Raw genomic sequence first — 21,808 nt, forward strand, 5'->3', positions numbered from 1 at the left:
CAACATAACAACATCATAACACACTGATGGTTGGCGGGTACAATTGAAAAACGGAAGATGAAAAGATGGAAACTGTTGAAAATCTATTTCGGAAGCAGTTTCTCACACAACCGCCTTCTTTTAGACAAAAATAACTTTATCTTGACCTTTTCAAAATTCGGTTTCTTTTTTACGGTACCTCGTGGATGCTTTTGGGCAGACTTTTGCTAGTAGGAAGCAAATATAACTACTTCTCTTTGTACATCACGTAAATATATGGTAAATTGTTTTAGACTTCAGCATGCGGATGTAATCATATGTATGTTGTGACTTGGAATACATTATATGACTTTATTTCAGGAGATAATATTTACACAATAATAGCCTTATAATTAACATTTAACTTAGGCCAAAATAAAAAAACAGATATGAATCTGCTCGCACGCAAGCGTCCCATTATGTTACTTTTTTTTAATGGGTTGTTGTTGTTTTAGGGTTTAACGTCATTCTTCAACACAAGATAGGCTATACATGGCGGCCAGTATAACTAGTGGATTAAGAACCCTGGAAAACTCCGGGAAGAACCACCAACCCACGAGAAGCTACTGGCAAGCTTTCTCGCGTACCCACGTTAGTCGAGCTTGAGACTCAAACCCACGCAGACAGAGGTGGTATGACAGTGAGCTGAAAAGGTAAGCGCTTTAGACCACTCGGCCATGGGATTTTGGAATATAAGGGTTAACCATTATAACCTTAGAATGAAATGTAATTACATTTCCTTTTGTATTCAACTAAATATCTACATGTTAGGACAAAAATATCAATAGCAAGTTATTTTTTAAACGACCATGTAAGATAATTAGGATTCTATTTCATCAACATGTGTTTCGAATGTGGGTTAAACGATATATATCTCGCTCTTGAAGACGGAACCGTGACTGTTACGGCCCTTATGCCATATTTAGTTTTTATGAGATTCCATTTTAGCGTTATGCTTTGCACAACTTAAATGATAAAAATACTCCCCGCTTCATAGCAATGTGGGAGAGCTAGGAAATATAATCGTCATATAATGACTAGCCATTTCTTTTGCAACAGTTATGTTATTCATAAATGAAAAATAGTTTTGTTTCGCTAGACATGTCATTATTTAAGTTAAAAAGACAACTGCACGCCGACGTCAGATCTATTCGCAGTGAACTCACAGACAGTCATGTTATAAAGCTGTTTGGTATATCGTTTCTGTTCGGGGTGGGCTTTTAGTCAAAGCATTGTGCACATATGTCGTTAATATTAATGTTTAATTAAAATAGATTTTATTTTTATATTAAATATAATACAAAGGTTTCATGTCAGTGGGAACTGAACAATTCGTGTCACGGCACCTGTCATGTTGTTTTCCCTTCCACTTCTTACGCCCAATTTATGTACTACAGCTGCTATATATTATAAATAATAAATCAATTATAGTTCATTATTCATCGAGCAAACTGATACCTCCAAGTGCGTCAGACTGACTTATTTCTGTAACATAATTTCTCAACTGTACGTTAGCGGCGAAAGATCTATAGAGAAATAAAACGGAATGTGATGTTTTAGATAAAAACACTAAAGTTTTACTTTAAATTCATGTCGAAACTGAGCAGACGTCATCAAGGATTGATAATACAGTGTTATAGCTATAAATATAGTTCACCAAATTTTCTGCCACGTTTTGATACAATGGACTTTTCATATATCCTAAAATTCGTGTTTCCTAAGTAAAGTCGACTTTTAATGAAATTATTTCTTTTTTTATAATCTCTTTTTCTCATCTTTTCGCAGTCAGGTTTTGAAATTCTTCCTGATTCCGGAAGCTATTTCTCACATAATCGCTTTCATTTATATAAAATTGTTGTTTTCTTGACTTTGCAACATTTGGTTTTTATTGTTGCACCTTGCTTCAGTGCTGATTTTATCATTCAAAATCATGCGTAGCTTCAGGCAAATATGTCCCAAACTGTGACACATGATATTATGTTTCTCACAAATGTTTAAAATGCATATTGCTTGTGTTATTTACGTCTGTCTGTCAGATGAGAATTAATGTCTTCAAGACACCACAAAAGCTGTTCGACCTATGTTACCTGGTTAGATGTTTTACATTATATTGTCTACGGGGTTCTATTTTAATATATTGTAACAAACTTTCATGCTACAATCTACAGTCATGTTTTTTGTAGAAATATATGTATACAGGTTACAATGGCCTTATTAGATTTTAAACCAAAGTGGACATTTTTCAGAATTTTTTTTAAAAAGAAAAACGTTTGAACATTCTGAACAATTTGTTAAGATGATTTGTTTCTCTTGGCAAAATACCACAAAAAGTTCGTTGTTATATTTTTATTCATATCTAGATTACTATATTTTTAGGTAGTATGTTTTATTCTTCTTTTGAATATAAAGTTTTTAACATTTTGGGTTTACACTTTTAGCTAAAATTACTCAGTAAAGAAACTTGAAATTTGCAAGCCATATTTGCACGAATATATAGATGAAGTGATTATATCTGAAGGAAATTATACAAAAAGTCGATTTCTTTTTTCTTCTTTTGAGTTTTTCAAACTTTGTTGGAGTTGACTTTTGTCCAGTGGAGATATATATAAAGGAAGAAAAAGGGTGCTAAACGGAGGTGTACTTCAAACTGCCCTTTAAATTGTACTTTAATTACGACTTAACACAAACAATATGAAAGATCACCAAAATAGGCAAGAATTCTGAAAAAGGACTGGAAAATCAAAGATACTTGGTTGTGGTGTAAAGTGATCTTCAAAAAAAAAAAAAAAGATGAATGAATTGGTCACTCGAATTACAACTTAAACAGCAATGCTGACATTGATGGACAACTTCAGGCATGCACTACGCATTAGCACGCAATCTACAGAAAACACCCTTGCTGACACAATCACCGGATTCTCAAATCCCTTGCTTCTTAATCTGACGAAGAACAATCCTTAACGACGTTCTAAAATAAAATGCTGCATATTATAGATGTATGTTGTGAACACATCCAGACTTGATAACAGATAAAAGCATAAAAGTAGCAATACGCCAATTACGTAATTCACTTACTCCATTGCTCGACCATGTCTGATATAGACATGATTCTGTAATATCACTTATAATGATTTGTAGTCCATGAGAAAATATCGGCCATGATGACTTCACAGTCACAGGGCGGGATTCTTTTTACGTCATATTTTCTGTTCTCTGTCTTGGAGGTTTATCAACGACACTGTTACGCAATGTTTGTTCATGTTTACGGCATAATTAATTCAAGTTCATGCATCCAAATACCTGCAACAAGCGTGTTGTGATTTACATGTGTGTTTCTACTGAAAAATAACACGCAACTATTTTCGTCTGGGCAAAATTTCGTTAGAATGACAAAAGATTTAAATAATTTATTTAACACAATATTTTGAATCAAAGCGATTTAGTCCTTACTCTTCATTTAGCTTTGTATACTTATATGTATTTATATTTTTCCTTTATAAATGCTTGTACTCTTGTACTAGTATTACGGTTTTATGATCTTATACCTTTTATGTCAATGCTGAGAAGACGTGTTCTAACAAGCTCTTGCTTTCCACAGAATTAGACAAAAGGTTCCAGTTGTCATATATTTGTATGATATAAAAAAGTGATAATATTATACTGCCCAGAAAAATACATAAAAGACATCTATGATGTACTGTCAAAGTAACCGAAAGTTGCAAAACTCATGTTACCGTTATTTTTGTATAACTGAAGGTGACTTGAGAAATCAATGAAAAGATGGCTCCAGTGTCCGTCTTTTGATCTTGTGCCTTTCATCGAAAATAGTAATAACTTCTACCGTTCTTTTATCTTTAAGTTTTCATAATTAAAAAAAAAAAACAGAAAGCTATAACGTATGTTGGTTCTTTCACCGCGCTTGTAGCCAAAACTGGCGTGTACAGATATCGTCAAAAGTTAATTCTTTAGAAATGGCGTTTCGTTAGAAATAACAAACGACTTTTTCGTGCGGGGGAAATCGATAAACTTGTATTATGACACATGATATATCGGAGTGTTTTGCAATTATCGCCACATGTTGTATTCCATTCCACAGCTGGAGCCCGTCTCGTTAAACATCTCAAATATTACAAGTAAACAATCAATATTGGCTTATTATTTTATATGTAAACCGACATGTCCAAATATCTATTGTTAAGTTGGGCCGAATTGTCTTTCGAGTTGGGCCGAATTGTCTTTCGAGTTGGGCCGAATTGTCTTTCGAGTTGGACCGAATTGTCTTTCGAGTTGGGCCGAATTGTCTTTCGAGTTGGGCCGAATTGTCTTTCGAGTTGGGCCGAATTGTCTTTCGAGTTGGACCGAATTGTCTTTCGAGTTGGACCGAATTGTCTTTCGAGTTGGGCCGAATTGTCTTTCGAGTTGGGCCGAATTGTCTTTCGAGTTGGACCGAATTGTCTTTCGAGTTGGACCGAATTGTCTTTCGAGTTGGGCCGAATTGTCTTTCGAGTTGGACCGAATTGTCTTTCGAGTTGGACCGAATTGTCTTTCGAGTTGGGCCGAATTGTCATGGGGCCAAATTGACTATGATGATAAGGTCAAACATTTGTCAGTAACATGTATAGATTTAATATTAATTGTAAGTAAATAGTTGCATATAGTTTCAAATATTTATAAGAGTTTTTCCCTGATATAAATATTAAGCAGATGCCAAATCATGTTTATAGCCGTGAGAAAAATTAAGTATAGAGAATATGAATTATTTGTAAGCATTTGTAAATTTGACATTTATGATTTAATAAGCATTTAATGAATACTAAGATTCGAAATTAAAACTGTATATTACTTGCCGTAAGCGTCAAGCATAGATGTCTTGTAAACTTTTGCATTTGTTGGTTTAAAGATCTATAAATGGTTTAGTGAATATTAAACTTTATGTTCAATGAAATCTTAAGTAGTGAGTTTAATAAATCTTACTTTGGGAATAAATTGTAAAAACCATTGTTAATGCATAAAGTTTCCCTCTTCACAGCACAAATATGTGCTCATGTAAATAATTATTGCTTATGGCTGTGATAAAATCGTTCTAAAGAGAAGAATAATAAATCTGCATTCTTTGGAACGTGTGAAGTTTTATTTAGGTTCTCCCCCTGGCAAAGAAAGAATATTCATTTGGAATGTCTCTAAAGTCACGTAAACATCTGTATGATAGTGTTGAGCTGAATCAGTTATACGCTAGATTGATTGTTCTATGCACATTTGGTTTATTTTCCATATTAACTGCCGTAATCTTATTTAAAATAAGTTTTTGTTTTGTGTACCAAAGAGAATATGTCTGCAATTTCAACTTGCATCGAAAGATTCTAAAGTGGATTAAAGCAGCTTATGATATACTGCTTTCACTTGGAGAATATGAAAGTTTTCCAACACGTCATCATAAACATTAACTGGAGTTGTTCAGATTACATTTATATAGTTATTCATTTGCCACGAACTTCAGCTAACTTAATGCATCTCCATTAAAAATTTGCATAAAATTTTGAAAGTTAAAATATACTCATTCAAAGTCTCGTAAACAGCGAATACATAATACATAACATTACTTTAAAATGTACTTTTTAATTAAGTACCAGCTTTATTTTTTCAGTATATGAAACAGTAGGATCTAAATAAGCTTAAAACATTAGGCTAGGAAAATGTTATCTTCACTGCCGACTTGACCTGTACTTAACCGTTAGTTTTGCATAACACCACTGCTTCAGCTACAGCAGATGGCTGTGTTGCTATGGTGATGTGAGTTGAAAGTCTGTAATAGAATACTTTGATTGGAGGTTTGCAATCTGGTTCTTGAAGTTCCTTCGTTTTCTCCCAGTTCAAGAAAAATTCACTTTAATTAAACTATTCCTTACAACATATAATACTTAATAATCGTAATATTTATCTCCGAACGATGTAGATAATAATTCTGTAGATTTTCACTGAAATGTCTCCATGAAATGGATTCTGTTGATTTAGAATACACTGTCCAGGAACTCTTTAGCTTTACTGCCTATATCGTTCGGTTAAAAATATATTCTATGCTAAAAAAAATTCTGTCACTTTTACTTTTAAAAAAAGTGCCCTTACTTCACTGATACCTAATTGTTTAGATTTGAGAACAATGAGTTAGATATCGTGTTGAAAATTAGTAACAGTTGTAAGAGTATTAGTAGTGGTAAAAATGATAGTGGCAGTAGTAATATTAGTAGTTGTTATCGAGGCTGTCTTTTGATAATACAACAATAACAACAAATAATAATAATAATAATAATAATAATAATAATAATAATAATAATAATATTATTATTATTATTATTATTATTATTATTATTATTATTATTATTATTATTATTTTAGTAAGGGAGACTGCACCATGAATCTTTGACCACATACATTAAATTTGTCCAAAAAAAATAAAGCATAAAAAATAAACGTTTATCCATGGAACGACGGCTTTTTGTTCGCATTAGTATCAGAATATACACTATCATTATATTGTGATATGGCATTCGGACCAACATGCTATTACTTACTTAAGGGCCTGACGATTGCATATTTTTACTTCTCAAAGACCATTTTAACGAGACTGTAATTGTTGTTGTTGTTGTAAGGTTTAACGCCAATTTTCAGCACAGCATTTTTACATGGCGACCCACGAGAAGCTACTGGCAAGGTTTCTCAAGTACCCACGTTAGCCGAGCCTGAGATTCGAACCAACGCAAACAGGTGAGACGGCAATAATCCGGAACAATGAGCTCTTTAGACCATTCGGCCACTCGGGGCCCCAGACTGTCTCGTGCATATCTGATTTCTGTGCCATACTAACCATTAAATAACTTTTTTTTTTTTTTAAAAATGCACTTAATGTACTACACAGTACACTTTTAATCAACTTATAATATACAGTCTTGAGACACATTTTGGCATGATGTGGCCCTGTGACACACGAATTACATGCCTACTTTCTTATTCTAAAGAAAATCCTAAATCAGTTTCCTACCGGATATCCGCAGCGTTATTATCTTTTGGATGGTAAGCATATTTAATTTTGGCTCTTTTGTGCATTTGTTAAAATATTCTCTAAAGACTGGGTTGAGGATTTTAGTTGATTGAACCCGATTTGCTCAACCATTTTATGTCGATGTTCCGCTTTTCGAAGACTTTTAAGTTTTCCTCGCGTTTGACGTTGACGTTACAGGTGGCGATACTCCCTGGCCCAGGCTCCTATTCCCAAATTAAGGTAAGTTTACTTTGATTTCTGGCAGTACATATTGCCTCTAATAATTTAGTAGTTAAGAACCTGATTCATTGTTCGTATTTGTGGACCCAGGAGCAAAGGAAGTGGCGGCGGGGGACTGGCTTATATAATTCAATGTTGTCAAAACGTTGTAAATTTGCAAAACAATATAACAATGACTTGGCTTATATCAGGTAGGTAACATTTCTATGACGTATTGCAACTGGATTGCTCTTACATTTGCCATGCCTTCTACGCATGCAAGTAAATTGTGAATCGTTTTAAATGTTAACATATTTGAGCATAGCTGATCTCCTAATTGAATCTTTTGGTTTCCTAAACCTGCATCCACCTTTCCTAACCAGTACTTAATTTCGTATATATATATATATATATATATATATATATATATATATATATATATATATATATATATATATATATAATTGACTTTGGTAAATTTGTTGTTGTTGAGTTTAATTATAGTGGCGTGCGCACAATTGTGCATGGGCCACTTTTATGACTGCACCGCAGTCTGCTAGTTGTTCCTGGGGAAGGAATGGTGCCACCTCCCCCAGGCTTTCATGGGTTCAAGGAACCCTGATAGTTTGGCCTCAATCTGTGGGTCCATAAAGGTCCCTTACAGTTGAATGGTTGGCTGTCATTAGTGTGAAGGAGAGCTGGTGTCTTGTTGCATTTGCCTGGTGTTTCTTGCGTTTTATTTATTTATTTTTAATTTTTTTTCTTTAAAATATTCTAAAAAAAGTGTGTGTGTGTGTGTGTGTGTGTGTGTGTGTGTTCTATGCTGTTCATAGAGGTTGTTAGTAGAAATCATGTATGAAGAGAGATTTTCAAGATTTTTATTGTATTACTAGTCGAGGTGTTTAGGGTATACTTTCTATGTTATGTTATTTATAAGTTTTTAGATATTGCTCTTTAAGTTATTCATTTATTAATGTTTTTAGAGATCGAATGTTATTTATACTTTATTTAGCAAGAGACCGGAGTCCTAGCCGACTACACGGTTCGTTAAGGACATCTAGGACCGGAGTCCAAGCTGATTACTCGGTTCGTTAAGGACATATAGGACATCTGATTTTGCGGTTTCCTTAGTTTTTGATAGGTGCTTCGTAAGTGAATTATTTATTAATATTTTTATAAAATTGAATGATATGTTATGGGTTTTTATGTGGGGGCTTCTAAATTTATTTAGCTAGTTACTGGGTCTTTTGGTTTTGTGGGGATAGTAATTATATTTTGTTCCTAAGTCCTGCTGAGTCTATGAATTTATTTATATTATTAAATGCTGATTGTTTATTTTGATTAGAGTCCATAAGTAACTCTGGGTATGTGTGTGGTGATCCAATCTCTTTTTGGTTTTGATAAATATTTTCCTAGCGGGTTGATATTTTGGGCATATATTGAATACGTGGTGTAGATCTTCGGTGGTGTGGCAGTTAAAGCAGTTAATGCTTGCTGGTTTGGGTCCTATAAACCTTCCAAAACTGCTTGCTAGTTTAGTTTTTCCAGTTATTATCCTGTTTATGGTCTTCTGTTCTAAATAGGTACCCTTAGGTAGCTGTACGTTCCTATCTACGGTTTTTTGGGGTTCATGGTGCTTTTTACCTTTTGTGGAGGAGTTCCACAAATCTTGCCATTTTTGGTCTATACATGTTTGTGCGAAGCTTTTGGTAGATGCTAACGAATAATTACATTGTACTAATTATATAGTTTCAAGGGACGCAACACAAACATAGTGAGTAGAATATTAATAATATCTTTTACAAACAAATTTTCTCCTAGTGCCATCACACGACGAGTTGATGAGATCTTTAACTAATAATGTTCATAAATTTCACAAATAATGAAAATAGTATGGCATTATCACTTAATTAATTTCAGTACAAATTTAATTAATATCCTAAACAAATAAAATACCAAGTTTAATAGTGTCATAATATAATTATACTTTCTCTGCCGAGTCAACATTATTTCCTTGTGTATCTGCCAACACTTATGCTTACAAATGACCAGTGACATGACCGCATTCCAGAAGCAGTACACTGCATGGTATACTGTTTGAGCATTTTAGGTATCACTGAATTGAGTATGTTTCTTATATATTCCCTTCTTTTGTCCACAAATTTGATGAAATCTCAATGAAAAATTTGAGTAAAAGTACTAGTTACTTTCTTAGGGACTACGACAGAATGCAACATCAGCTCAAATAGTGCTGTGAAACCTTGACTTTACTTATTTACAGTACGTGTCAGTTTCCACAACTTTCATGAAGACTTACTTACAACTATTTTCAAGTTTATTAAAAATAATGGCAAGAACTAGTATTTACAAAATGTATAACACTTCCTTTTCAGGCTCACGAACCACCTATGAAACGAAAGAAAAAAAAAGAGTATCCCCTCAAGAATTTGCCAAAGTTCTTATCAGGAAGCGAATGCAACCCGATTCCTTGAAAATAAAAATAATTAATGACGAAATCGGTGAGTAGTACTTTCATAATAAAAATTAAGAGAGGATTGAAATACAGGAAAGGGTGATAAAGGAAGCACGCCACGCTCACTGTACAGTTATTTAAACATGTTGTATTCATATATGTTTTCAGTCCATATTACAACTACAGCAAAGAGAATACAGACGTTTAAAATAAATACTTCCCCGTATCTTTCAAAATCTGACCAAGAAGGTAGATGCCAAAGAATAATTGACCTAATGGCAACAAATAGCGTCGTAATCAAGTGTTTCTATATTTATATTAAGAAGACCCCCCACATGCTATTTCAGGAGCCACAAATTAGTTTCGTTAGTATATAGATAATATTTTGTCTTCGTTTATATAAATCCAGCGTGGTATTTTTTAAATTCACGAACGTTTAAGAAATAATAATTCCAAAAAGGTATAATAACACTACCTGTGCTCTTTACCATGCTGTTATAATAGTAGACATAACATTAAGTTATTTACAATCCAATTGAGCTGGCTACTAAGAAATCTAAAATGTTGACAAATCATTGTTTTCTCCATAATTTCATTTATAGCCTCTACATATAAATAAAAGTAACATTTGACACGGTGTTTTAGAAACTACCACCTCACCTCGAATCAGAATAATGGACATACAATCCTATCACTAGGAAAAAAGGTAATTCATCTTCTAAGTTAGATGCGAAAGCTCTAATCTGTATTTACATCGAGACTAAAATAATGATCTAAAATTTTAAGTTTTGTCATTTATTAGTAGCTTTTGTTCTAAATTCGGTTTGAATGGTTTCTAATACTTTTTCCCCTCGGGATAATAAGATAAATAAACATTGTTGGGAGCGCCATCTGTTAAAATAAGTTTCTACTGACACCTAATTGCTTATACAGAAAAGTAGTTTATTAATGCACATGGTGTGATTGTAATAAAGCTTTCATTTATAAACTTAAAAGAATAAAAAAACAAATATGAGACCTAGTGAAGGAGGCAGGTATATCCGACTTGTTATCATATACAGGACACTTGACCTGTATTGACATTGCGAGGTCTTACATATTTATATAGTCGCAATCTCCGTTGGAAGTGACAGTTCGTAGTATTGTTAGAACGTCCATCATGACTGCAGTGAAACCTTAAATTATTGAATCGCTACACATATCCGATATTTTATCATACACATTAAACTTGAATTTAACACACACACACAGTACCCTTGATCTATATTTTAACTGAGTGGTCTTACACACTCATATTGCTGCAGTCTCTGGAAGCGACTTTTTGCTGTATAGTTCGAACGTCTATCATGACTATAGTCCAGTTATTGAAGTAATACACATCCGACCCGCAATATGGTACCACTTAAACGTATAGTTCTGCAAATGTTGCTATAACGAATTACACCAACAAATACTATAATTTGTTTGAAAAATCACAAAAAGCCTTTCAAAAGCACTTAAAATGAAGTATTAAAAATGCGAGTTAAAAGGTAAAGATGAAATAATTATGTAAAGCGTTTATTTAAAAAAGTAGTCCTTAAAATAATTTTGTATATAAACCACTTTCCCTCAAAGTCCAAGATGTCTGGTGGTACATGATCATAAAGTTTCTTTATCGAGTCCGTGTATAAACTTTTTAAAAATAATTCTGTCTCACACCGACGAGGTAGACATACTCCGTAGGAATGTACTCCACTATCAGTGGATGGATACTAACAGATTATGCAATATGGTCGAACTTAACTGTTCAGAATGCATGCACGAGTCAGGTATGTGTGTCCTATATGCGATCGGTATAATACCACCTCATCTCTATGGCTTGAATGTCACTCTCCGTTGATAAATTGAATGTTCTGACACTTGTTTGTGGAGTTTCCATTCTCTATTTAGCCAGGAATGAAGAATAATTATATAATATTTGAAATCAGAATATGGAAAGTTCCATTCAGAAATGGGTGGTTGCACGGCAACTTTTCTTTATCTGCCGTATCATTATTTTTAATACTTATGAGAATAGACAACCAATAGTACAGACTATTTTTGTCCAGATTGAATCATGTTTCTGTAAGATTTTGGATATTACAGGCATGCCAAAGTTTAGCTTTTGCAAGGTTTTCTGATTGTAAAGATATACCGAATAGAGGATATTTTTCTCAAAAGATTTCACTGTACATTAAAGATCTAGTATGGCTGGAAAATTAAGGCTTTACACAGTAACACACGCGAGATTCTGCCTGGGGTTTTTGCACTTGTTTCCGGCTTTCGAACTGTCTGTATATAGGGGCACATAGTCACGATTGGATGCTTTGATTTAATTGAACTTATTCTGAAGAACGAGAGGACTGTTGCAAAATATTTGATAAAATCAAATTAAGGAGGCTTTTATAACCACAATGAAAGAAATCAAATTTTCAGTTTTACAAAACTTGTTGGTTTTCACTCTTATGTTTGTTTGTCTTTAAAACCATAGAGTCGTAAAAATTACATTACATGTTTCCACACCTGAATCGTTTCTCGGGGTTGTTGTTGTTGTTGTTGTTGTAGGGTTTAACGCCATTTTTCAGCACACGATAGGCTATACATGGCGGCCAGTATTAATGGTGGAGGAAGAACCCGGGAAAACCCCGGAAAGAACCACCGACCCTCGAGAAGCTACTGGCAAGCTTTCTCACATACCCACATTGGCCGAATCCGAGACTCGAACCTACGAAGACAGAGGTGAGGTGGCAGTGATCCGTAACGGAGAGCGCTTTAGACCACTCGGCCACTCGGGGCCCCTCGGGGGGGGGGGGCTTGCTTGTAATATCTGCACATGACAAGTAGTAGCGTTATTGCAGAAGTACAGTATTGTATCAGAAACAGCATCAGAAGGCCGCTAAGAACAGAACAGACGCAACAGAATTCACCAGCAAAAATTATTCTTTTTTAAACAGGTTAGAACAGAAATAATGGTGACAGGCATGATATTCAGCTGATACAAGCTAAGAGAAAAATAAAATGGTACTCATCTCGGCGTGTATTGATAATAAGAGATCACGCGAACTTATATTGGACAGTGAACCTAGTCTGTAAATATCACTATGTCTGCATTCCAAGACAGGCATGTTTTGGCACAATCGCTATAAAGTCTAGCGTTTGATTTAGCAGTGGTAACTTATTCTTTTGTCCAGGTATATTCTAGCTCTGTTTATTGCTCCAACCGTTGTTTAAATTTTCACTGCATTTCTTATGGGAAGGGGAGTATTTACGACACGGTCGTATAGAAATTGAGATTATCTGTGAGAATGCGAAGAACATGTTACTGAAGAGTGTTAGCGAAAGATGATACTTACATCAACAAATTCAAATACAACAACGTTCACAATATGTGGTGTACATTTCATTGTTATATTTATACCGGTTGTTTTGTATATCCAATATCTGTTGTTATGTATGTCCATACTTTTGGTAACGTTTGTAGCACGACTTTATCTATTTTCCATGTTTCAACTTTTGCACACTGATAGCATAGGGTCTACAAATAGAAGTACGAAGCTATTTATAGCTGTCTAGTTAAAGTCACACTGTTGTGTACCTGAGTAAACATTGTAAAATATTACATTGAGTAGTGGGGTATATTGCGAAATATAGTCGTAATAGACACTTGGAGATGAATATATGGAGATGAATGAGCAATTAATTAATTCCTGATTCAAATTCATTCCTATATCTGATTCTTATTTCATATATTCTTGGATTAATATCAGTCTGCAGATGTGTTTAATGTCGTTTTTAGATATAGTTCGAGAGGAGACATTTGTTGGATTATTCATTGGAATTCACAATGCTCATTGGACTAAATATTATTCTGGGACTATTGTGAATTTATTTAAAGGAGTTCTGGACAATGTCATGGTGACTGTTAGCAGATTAGTACATTCGAGGATCTGGAATTCACTCAGAATATTCGAATTTTAGGACCTGTGATAGAACGTTTGGAATTATTTTGGATTTAATTCATAATACTGTACTTTCCTCTTCATGTTTTATTTTATAGCTTTCAAAATTAAATTATTTGTTCAGGTTTACAAAACTTGTTTGTTTCGCTTTTTTCTGTTACTTAGTTTATGACCATATAGTCGTAACAGTAATTGGGGGCTCCTTCTGGATATGAATTTCAAATAAGTTACATTCTATTTCTGAAATTTAACTTTTTCGTTTCTGAATTTCTTTTCCACTGGTGTTATGATTTCACAGAGTGAAACCAACCAGATTTCACAATGTCGTCTAAGGTGGTGAGTTTTGTACCTGCTGGTGGCTATGACGAGTGGTCAGCACTCTATGTTCCGTATATTTAATTTGTATTCTTTATTAGTTTTCTTAATGATTATATCGTATATACATTTGTATAAGGTACCTGTCGAATATCAAATCCATGTTGTACCTGCCCAGTAACATTTATTTTGCAAACACCATAATACATAGCTAATATTTTTCTATGATTGAGGATTAATTACTCAGATAAATATTAATTAAGCATGTTTTTTCCCTCTGGGTCAATGAAAGTGGAATTTCCCCATTAAAACCTATTCTACCTGATGCTTCCCATGTTCTTTATTATAATTTAGTAATAGGCCTTATCTTGTTGACAACTTAAAAATCTTCTAGAATTGAACTTTTGACCCTCATCCTGGTTCTGTTATGCGTCTTAGATTTTAATATAATCTTGTTTACTTGAGAAATTACTATTTCTTACATTCAACATCTGATGCAGAATAAGTATTGTTGTTATGTTCAGTATTTAATTTGGGCAGAATTATTCATTCAAATTATTATTCACCAGAATTACAAAGTGCTCATCAATAACATTCTTGGACTGGAACAATTATTTGGAATTTTAGGGAATTCAGACAAGAAAACTTTTGGAATATATTATTGTGATACATTAAAACACTGTTAGCACATCGTCACACTACACACCACATGTATATTAGCATTTTTTAGAGTACACGCACAATAACGCATTCAATATTGGAAATTATTTGGAATACCACTGCAATTCAGTTGGAACAGCTGTAAGGTGTGTTTTCTGGTGGGTGTCCCGCTTAATTTGGTTTTCGTTATCTAGAGGTTGACCGCCCTTGATGTTATTGCCCGGTTCGAGTAAATATAAATATAAGTGGTGAAACTTATAGGTGAAATAGATAGAGATCTGAGCAGATATATAGAACAAACCAACACGAGCACCCGTACATGTAAACAAACAATTTAACCAATTACATAAAACAACTGTGAGAATTCATTACATTAGGAATATACTCTGCTTTTAGAAATTAAACTTTCACCGAATTACAAAGAGGCACAAATAGATTTAAATAAAATAGCCGATCTGTTTACTGATAGATTTAGTTCATCATAGGATCGAGTGAACAATCTAAGTCAGCGTCTTGTACGATTGCATAACCTACTCGTCCCCAGTTTGCTCTGCTTCCACTGTAGCTGTTCAGACCCTTAGTTCTCAGGATGATACTTTCCACCATCCGTCTCAGGATACTCTCAGAATACGTTTCAGAAATTAATACGTCGCAGGATTACGTCACAGGATTGTACGTCCCACTGCACTTCTCTCTATACTTCTCAGTATACGTCTCAGGATAACGTCACAGTATACGTCTCAGGATAACGTCACAATATACGTGTTAGGAGCTATTTTCTCCCTTTTAAATAAATATAAATATAGACAACCTAAATTTCCTGTTATGTATGACACAGGGGATTTTGCATTATTCTCCCTTTTTATCAGATTTTACTATCAGTGCTAGACAGATGCTAAGGCTATCAATCGACTCCACATGTCCTATAATGACCATAGTTAGTCAAATGGCTAATTCTTTATGTATTAACATCACACATTAACACACCACACGAGGCCTGGGGTTCTGAGCCAGCCTCAATTTACTCAGCGAATAAATGGGATACATTACATCAATTACTACATCATTTCAGTCAATGCACACTTACCCTTAATCATACGTGAAATCTTCTAAATTCGGTGAATTCACACGGATTCTCGTAATCATATTAACTAATGTAATGCACTAAATTCTTAGAACCTAGTTCTTATGCAAACAAGACGACAAAATTCAAACAATTCGTCAAACTTATCTAAAGAAGTATAATGTACGACTTCCTATGCATAAACTCAACACAGTTATACTTCATAAGACAAATTATTATACGAATGTAGAAAAAAGATTCATGCAAATACAAGTAAATAAATTTAGCAAAACATTATATATGGCATCAACAAATTACATGGAACTGTCACAACCTTTGCTTTCAAGTTCTTCCCTCTAATCGCCAAATTAGTTCGTCGGTTTCTTTCGACAGCAGACTCCTAAGGACAACAGTTCTTTTACAAGGAAATTTCTTGCAAATCCTCTAAGCCTGCTCTTGAGTTTCCTCTTGCAGGAAAAGCTTAGAATGATTAAAATTTTCGATGTGGCGATATTAAAACCTAGGAAATTTTGTGTGGGAAACACGCCCCTTATTTAACGTAACCAATCAGAATCAATTATCTCTGCCGCCTTATCCAGAGGCGATAAAGTTGGGGTCAGCTTGACCTGGTAGTTTGAGTAACAGAGTTTCTGCGATTTTTCAATTGTGACAACTTTACCATGAAAATAAAGTTTACCCTGTCCCTAATATTCCGTCTGGCGGCTGTATAAACAAATGCTTAATTAAGAATAAAATTCTCCCTCTAAAGGACATTACCGAACACGGTAGTATGGCGATTTGATACGCGCCTGTCTCCATAAATCTAATTAATGGTTCTCTGGTCTCAACTAATGTATTCTTCTTAGATCGCCAGAAATTCGCCCCTTTACAATATCATACATTTGAACTTGTGATAACGCTATTAGGACTATTTGGGATTTGATGCGCATTACCATAAGTTACTGCAATCAGACGTTTGTGACTTTGGAGTAACCAGTCTTCGGAATTCCGATATTTGAAATAATCTGGGCCAGACACTTTCGCATCTACATATACAAGAAAAGTATGGATTAAAACAGAACAGAAAAAGAAAGATGCCTCAGTAATGACAAAAAATATATAAGACAAAGCATTATAGTACAAATCTACGTGAAAGTGAAAATTTAAAATTTTTTTATTACACATTCACTTTCATGTAGATTTGTACTATAATGCTTTGTTTTATATATTTTTTGTCATTACTGAGGCATCTTTCTTTTTCGTTATGAGAGGAGGTGTTCTGTATATATACGTTTCTTTTAATAACTTTTGGTGCATGACTGTATCTATTTTTTTTTTTGTCTAAATTCTGTCACGTAGATTGCATATGATCTGTAAATAGTTGTTGTCAAGTTTCTAATAATCAACATATTTACAAGTTTGGAGCTATTTATGGTTGGATAGTTAAAGTCAAGTGGTTGTGTGCATGAGAAAGCATTGTGAATTATTAGATGGAATAGTAAGGTCAGTCAAGTAGGGTATATTGAGAAATATAGTCGTCATAGGTTCATGGAGATGTAAATAAGGACAGAACTGAAACATTAATTCATTCTTTATTCAGATTCATTAATTAAAACAAATTATAAAACGTCAAAGAAGTGAAGTTTAAACTGAAGAAAATGTGAATGGGTAAGTTCAAAATCACAGTAGACCAAATGTGCTTGAAATATTATCTATGCAAGAATACCTCTTTTATATCAGTTTTCATATGCACGACTATCGAGATGTTTATTCTCATGAAATACATTTTTATATCTTAAATATGGTTGTCTTCAAAATAATATTGATTACATAATCGATACTGATAGTGAAATTGCTTTGACTCATTTAATGGAAGAGGATAACAGATTATAAACATTACCTACATTAGGAGGACAACCCCATATTTACACACCAACATTAAAAGGACCTCTGACATTAGGAGGATATCCTCCTAATGTTTCCTCCTAATGTATGTGGAGTAACATGTGAAAATATTTAGATGTTAGAATTTATATAAACTTTTCATCTTTCAAGTAAATCAAAATTTTGACCAAACAGGATTCTTTTTTGTCACTTGCTAATGAAACTTTTTCAGCAAAGGCACTCCAAATGCAATATGCCAGCGTCAGCACAAGTAATGATAGAGACCGGGCACAAACAGCCGGTAAGATCAATCTTTATTTCAGTGAGGTCGAATGAAATTGTTTCAAGATTGTACACATGATACTAATCTGCCATCGAATAAGGCTGCTATTACTAAAAATAGGGAAACTTTAAATGTCATAAAGGATCATTCTGACATAATTTGCCCTGCGAATCACCCCGGCATTTGGCTTTTTTTTTAAAATATAGTTTTTCAGTCAGACAAGACCTCACAGGCCCACCTGGGACTATTGTTAAATAACTGACTTGATCTTGTTTGTAAGGGAGTGGAACATAATGCATGCGCAATGCCTTTTACTGATTTGTAATATGCCGTATATGTGAAATTTCAATTTTACGGAAATAAAAAAAAATAAAAATGCATGTGATATATTCATTTTCATTTGCTGTGCATACAATCGATAGGTACATCATCTGATCTTTCTGAAACCAAATCTGTAATTAAATGTGAATAAAATTTATCTACATTATCAGAGAATTGAAGGCTTAATTTTATTTTAACAAAAGAGTCCAATGAGTTTTCATGAACTCAACAGAAGCTGTCTCCAATGAATGTTTAAACCGAGATATTTCACTGTACCTCGTAGATTTTGAAGCTAATATTCATTTTATTTCTAAAATCAGTTTTACTACCACTATGTATACAACCGTAACATATGTAGCTTATACGTGAATTTATAAGTATTACTGGGCAGGTTAGAATCCTGCCATTATATCAGTACGGGATGGCTGCCATAATGTATCCTCGGGTAACTCCAGTTGCCTTGGTACAAAATAGTCTATTTGTATTGCTGTGATGTAAACCATCAAACCAAAGCAAACGATGCACGTTTGGAGCAAGTCTGTCGAGGAGGAGTTTATTAAGAGATCCAAACCCATGGCAATAAACAAGCAGCATCACGATTCTTATAATAATAATAATAATAATAATAATAATAACAGTAATAATAATAAAGTTGTTAAGTTTTGAATATCAGTCAAGTTCCTCCAACAGTGTATTTTACAACTTCATTATTGACCTAACCACAGATAACATTTGTAAACCATATAAGAAAAAAAATGCCAGGTATAATGTTCTGAAAGGAATTAATATATCATGGAGATGGAATATGCTAAAGGGAAGAAAACAATACTGAGGCCAGTATACGCTATGACGTTAGGACTAAAACGTCTGATTCACAGTTATGGGGAATATGGCACTTGTACTATCGAGTAGCCCTTTATTTAATGACGTTATGAACTCTCATAATGGAGTCTTTATTATCCCCATTAAATTATAATTTAGTTATTGTCATATATATATATATATATATATATATATATATATATATCACCTCTATTTACACCGCTCTGGTTAGAGCGTCCGCCTCGGATGCGGGAGGTCGTGGGTTCGATCCCTGGCCGAGTCATACCAAAGACTTACAAAAATGGTACTAACAGCTGCTTCGCTTGGCGCTCAGCATTAAGAGGTTAGTGTTAGGACTGGTCGGCCCGGTGTCAGGATAATGTGACTGGGTGGGACATCATGCTACATGTCTGCGACATGATGCCCCAGTGCTAGACATCACTATAAACTGCCACATTGCAGACATCGTAGCGATATGACTGAAAAATTGTTAAAGCTACGTTAAAAATCAAAATCACATCACATCACATCACATCACATCACCTCTATTTACTTTCTCTCTCCAGAGGAAAAGAAACCAAGAAAAAATGGACAAAAGAAGAAAAGATGCATCCTTGACAGCATTTGAAATGTTTCCTGGCAGAAGAGTGCCACGAAAGAAAGAGTGTCAGGATGCCATGACTAAATTTGCTATATCGGCAGGCAGAAGCTGGTGATGTCTTATTATTTGTTTCACGTGAAGAACGTGCTTGCAACAAAGGAGCTAAAAAAGAAAGCATTTCTCACAACAATGAATCGAATCTGACAATGAATCCAATGTCATATTGTTTACAGATGATCTCTTTTTAGCACTACATCTAATCCTTTAGATTTGAGCTCATAAAAAAGCATGAACCCACTGCAGACCAAAGGAATATATATCCAATCCATTCATATGTATCCACATTTTAATACAATTTTCATATCATTACATCACAATCTAATCAAGCCATCTTCAAATGACCACAAATAGTAATATTAAAATTCAAAATTTCACTACCTCCAGTAACTATTGCTCAAAAATGCTAAAGTTGTTTATTTGAGGAAGGTCTAAGTCGAAACCGTTCAAGAATGTGTACAACAAAAGGTAAAATTGCTGTATCAGCCTAAAAATATAATCAATTCGTCTACATCTGCATGATAATACACCTGGAAAATGTTATGTCTAACTTGCTTTTTCAACTGTACTAAAAGTTTCTACCAAATAAATGTCTAACCTTTCCTATTCCACTCCACAAATAATAAATATTTGAAAAGAAAATAATGCAAAGAGATGAAAATCTTAGCAGGTCATGAAGATTTACATACATATATGCCTTCAAAATTTCATGTCATCCTTAGCGGGTTTTAGTCCAAAAATGTAAAACCAAAATTTTAAAAATGTGTAATTATACGTTGCTGTAATTGTCTGAAAATGGAAAATGTCATCTATTTATGACTTACAGGTAATAAAGTTGTTGATTTCATGGTTCGCATCAAAACAATATGCTCTCCTTATGATATTTTGGAAGGGGCATAATAACACGATATATTAGTCTATATCCAGGAACTCAAGAATATTTTTTTTTCTTGGTGTGGTGAAAATGCTGTTTATTCAAGAAATGCGAGTAAATATAAAACACTGAGTTTTACAAAACCTTTTATATAATATCAAGGTCATTTCTGACATGATGAAGAATAACTTAAAATATATAGATGCTTCCAAATTCAATACCTTAAAATAATACACCCGATACTAAAATTGGGTAAAATGTGATCTGCACAATTTCTTTTGTAAAACTTACCTATAGTGAAAAATTGCAGTGAGAAATAGTTTTCAGCTAATACATGAGATATTTCCGCAATATGATTTAGGTACTTTTTACTTAATAAGCCGACATATGCCAGGTAAATGTTTGCTTGGCCTTCATTGGCTTCACTGAAAATGGCAATCTGCTTAATTTACATGTAGTCTATACTTTGTTTCTACTGTATAAAATATATCGGTTTGTTTCCATATTGGTATTGATTGTGTATTCCATCGAAATAGATTAATACTGTAGAACCCCTCTTAAACAACCACCTCTGGTAAGTTAAACAAGTAGTCTATGGAAACAATTGTTCGTCTTAAAGAGGTTAATTTCTTCTACATGTTTGATACAAAACTCTTAAACATGTAACTATTGAAGAAAGGTACTTGCATAATGGTAGTGACCTTTAAGGTAGATTCTAGTAATGTTAGGTCTCATTTACAGCACATGTACAATTTCTCACCACGAATGTAGTTGCATATGATTGTATGAACTCCATGTACCTTAAAGTAACTCGTTCATTTATCCTTTTGATACAAAATAAATGCCCATAACCTTGCCAAGGAAATGAAAATGTTTTTATAAAGAGAATGTTTCAGCACTAGGCTTTAAGTGTTTATTTTTACATCTACTTAAAGTGACGTGTAGGCCACTGACGACTGGTGCTACTTTAACATTTAAATGAATTGTGTGTGCGTGTCACTATTATCACAATGATATGTACTTGCTTCTTTTAATACTACTGTCATCGAAACTATCATAAAGCCTAAAACACAAATAATGTGCTTGTTGCTTACATTTAAAAACGAAATTCATGGCAAGATTACATGCTGTTTGGTCAAGCATCGGCTCAAAATATGAACGTATATACAAAAGGACGACATACAATATCATTGCTATTGGCATGA

General features: G+C 33.8%; 1 long non-coding RNA gene across 2 annotated transcripts; it reads left to right on the forward strand.

The window, feature by feature from the left end:
• Positions 1-546: 546 nt before the first annotated feature.
• LOC149805477 (uncharacterized) lies at positions 547-21,459 on the forward strand. Of its 2 annotated transcripts, XR_016419674.1 has the most exons (6): positions 547-671; positions 7,253-7,294; positions 8,286-8,421; positions 9,667-9,792; positions 17,878-17,946; positions 19,638-21,459. It is a non-coding gene; the product is annotated as an uncharacterized LOC149805477 (long non-coding RNA). The 2 variants fall into 2 exon arrangements; XR_016419675.1 differs by lacking the exon at positions 7,253-7,294.
• Positions 21,460-21,808: the final 349 nt, after the last annotated feature.

This window comes from Sinohyriopsis cumingii, chromosome 2 (assembly GCF_028554795.1).
Source record: "Sinohyriopsis cumingii isolate HCF-2022 chromosome 2, ASM2855479v2, whole genome shotgun sequence".
In the NCBI taxonomy this organism is placed as follows: domain Eukaryota; kingdom Metazoa; phylum Mollusca; class Bivalvia; order Unionida; family Unionidae; genus Sinohyriopsis; species Sinohyriopsis cumingii.